General features: G+C 48.7%; 1 long non-coding RNA gene across 1 annotated transcript; it reads right to left on the bottom strand.

Moving 5' to 3' along the window:
• Window positions 1–1,693: 1,693 nt before the first annotated feature.
• Window positions 1,694–2,689, bottom strand: LOC134460050 (uncharacterized). Its single transcript, XR_010036961.1, has 3 exons — window positions 2,593–2,689; window positions 2,470–2,509; window positions 1,694–1,777 (listed from the first exon to the last, which is right to left on the bottom strand). It is a non-coding gene; the product is annotated as an uncharacterized LOC134460050 (long non-coding RNA).
• Window positions 2,690–3,304: the final 615 nt, after the last annotated feature.

Here is a 3,304-nt window from a genome sequence, read left to right as displayed (position 1 = left end):
AGGTCGAGAACCAGCGGGCCCCAGTCAAGGCATCCAGGGATTCCTCGATCCTCGGCAAAGGGAAGGCATCCTTCCTTGTTTTCGCATTTAGCTGCCGGTAGTCTACGCACATGCGAAGACTGCCATCCTTCTTTTTCACCAGCACGATGGGGGATGCGTACGGACTACTGCTGTCACGGATCACTTGTGCCTCCAACAATTGGTTGATGTGATCTTTAACCACCTCGTACTCAGACGGGGGTATGCGTCTGTAACGCTGACGAATCGGAGCGGTGTCTAACAAGGGAATATCGTGGGTCATGAGGTTAGTACAACCCAAGTCCATGTCATGAGCGGAGAATACATGAGTGAACCTACGGAGAAGTGACCGCACCTGCCCTTGTTCGTCAGTGGACAAGGATGCCAAATCCATAGCCTCGATCTGGGCAGACACAGACGGGGCTACGGTCTGGGACGAGACTGTCGCAATCTGAGAGGGCACCTCGGAAACTCCCACCGGAAGGCTAACAACGTGAGCCACATCCAGTTCTCCCAAAACGGTGCGGGGGTAAAGCGTTACATCCGTCAAACCCACATTGACGATGGGTATAAAGGCAGTACCGTAGGTGACCCGAACTAGTGCAGGGGAGGCCAGCAATCCAGCAGGTAAGCCCGAATCTGGTGGCTCGAACAGTACCGTAGTCCCAGAATACTGTGCCGAACACGTCGCGGCCACTAACTGCATCATTCCACCTGGAATGCGACAAACCTTCTTCCCCCGTACCTTCACTTTCCCCCTAAACATTGGACATTTTTTATCCCGTGGAACAAAAACCAACCTTTCTGATGTCGATGCACTGCCCGTAGCAGAAGGCGATGGCGTGACTGCCTCTTGGGTCACTGTACCAGCACTCGCAGGAATCCGTTCTTGGCGGAGTCTTTCATTATCCGCCCTCAACTGCTCCAATTGATTTCTCAATTCCTGTAATTCCGCTTCCATTACCACAGTATCACACACACTGCTAAGGGAATAAAGGGACAACTGTCCTAAACGTCACCGCCTACCTTCTTATTGACCGTCCACCGGCTGCTGTTTCGCTGTTTCGCCTGTCCAAAAAAAAGGAAGAAAACAAAACAAAACAAAAAAACCAGGGCAACCCCCAACAACCCACTATTACTGGTACCCCAACCAAAAACACACAAGCAGAGTTTGGCACCTTAATTTCACACAGTACAACAACAAAATTGGGACCCACGTCTCTGTAATAAGTATGTGTAAATCCTGCCGAATCCTACGCCAAATGTAGCAGGGGGAGGAGTTTGTAGCGACTACGCCACCTAGAGGCAGGGCAATTTTACCTCCAGGAAATATCTAAACCTTAAATTAGCACAAGTTCGAAATACACAGGACAGAGACGGGATCCCAAATATAATTCTCTTTTATTGTTGTACAAATGTGCAAGACAAAAATATTAAAACAATGTGCAAGGTCGCAAAAAGCCCGATCGGGCACAGTACACAGTAGCGGGGGAGGGGCCCCCGAGAGAGAGAGAGAGAGAGAGAGAGAGAGAGAGAGAGAGAGAGAGAGAGAGAGAGAGAGAGAGCGAGAGCGAGAGCGAGAGAGAGAGAGAGCGCAAGTAAGAGAGAGAAAGGAATGAACCTGGTCGTGCAGCCTGGGGCACCACTGAGATCACTAAACTTATAAGGATCTGTAGTACTACTTATCTTTCACTGTGTGCGCACACAAGGGGTTCCTCTCACCACCAGGCTGCCGACGTACTACACTCAATGGGTTCCACTAGACCCCAAAAAAAAGGAATACTAGTAAGGACTCTCTCCTTCACACACATACACTCCCACACACACACACACACACACACACACACACACACACCCTAGGCACTACCCAAACTGCTGAGGGAGGTAGCAGTTACCAAGAGTTCCCTGATCCCACCTTAAACCCAAAATAAACACAATAAATGCAAAATAAAGTAAATGCAAAATAAAGTAAATTAAACACACAGATAATGCACACAGTAAATGAAATGAAAAGAAGGATAAATAAACAAAATAGGCACTGCACACATATAACCCTTAGCAACAGGGATAGCTATAGCTACCGGCACACAAATAGTTAAAGCAAGCAGCAGAGCACACAGGCATGCGGGAGCAGGGCAAGCAAAATGGGAGCATGCAGCAAGCAAAATAAAGAAAACCAAAATAAACATGCAGAAGCAAAATAACAAAACATGCAAAAGTAAATCAAATGAAAAGAAATAATAGCTTGGCGAATAGCAGGCAAGGGTCCCGAAACTGCGCACCCTCAGACAAGCATAAGCAGGGCAGAGGGGTAAGCGTGGCCAGCAAGCGGGGTACTTCCCCAACCCCAGCAGAGCAAAGCACAGACAGGCAGCGGGTGAAGCAGGGGCGACACAGAGATTCTAACCAACTTATCCAGCGAAACAGCAGCCGAAGAACATGTAGGCTCACCACACTGGCTGGTTCTTGCCGGAGGGGCCGCCGATGAAAGCTACAAATATAAAAAAAGTTGCTATCAGTAATGCGTACTGGAGTAAGGAAGCGGATAAGAGAGCAGACAGGCATTATACGCACCTTAAAACAAGCGAGTCACCGGCACAGCGTTTCCAAGGATCGCCACGCCACACCAATTACCTCGAGCAGGCTAACTGGCTACAAACATCAAGATGGTTCGCATTAGGGGGGCAGCAATAACAGAAGGGCATCTTATCGAGAGGATGGAGACCAAACTCACCCTATCAGCCAGCTCCTGGCTCCTAAGCGCCACGTAAGTTACAGTGCGCTTCAAACGATCAGAAATGCAGGTGAGTAACGCCGCTCTGCAAAAGGAAGCGTCGCTATAATTCCAAGTCACAGAACTCAATTGCCGGTAAATACAACAGAACACATGCTCACCTTCGCAGTTCATCCGCGGCCTCTCGGTGGCCAACACAGCCCAACCTCACACCAAAACAGGTCCCAATGGAAACGGAAGCGAGACAGGAAACCAGTGTCTACCTGGATAAATAGACTTCAGCCCGCCCCTTGCTGTCAGTCACGAGCTGTCAATCACTCCTATTACGCAATGCCAATTCCATCCTGCTACAATCGTATGGGCATATTATACATTTTCTGAATCGGCAGAGTGCCCTGAGTGTTGAGGTTGTTAACTTTGGTGTCCTTGGTGTTCTTTCATGTCACAGATGGAAACGAAAGTGCACAGTTTAGGCACAATTTGTGTGAAAATGGGAGCTATTTCTGGTTTAATGACGTGCTGTGGCTTCTGTGTATGTCAGACAGATTCATA

The sequence above is a fragment of the Engraulis encrasicolus genome, chromosome 12 (assembly GCF_034702125.1).
Source record: "Engraulis encrasicolus isolate BLACKSEA-1 chromosome 12, IST_EnEncr_1.0, whole genome shotgun sequence".
NCBI classification, from domain to species: domain Eukaryota; kingdom Metazoa; phylum Chordata; class Actinopteri; order Clupeiformes; family Engraulidae; genus Engraulis; species Engraulis encrasicolus.
The sequence above is the reverse complement of the archived record's forward strand: the minus strand, read 5'-3'. Positions and strand labels throughout refer to the sequence as shown.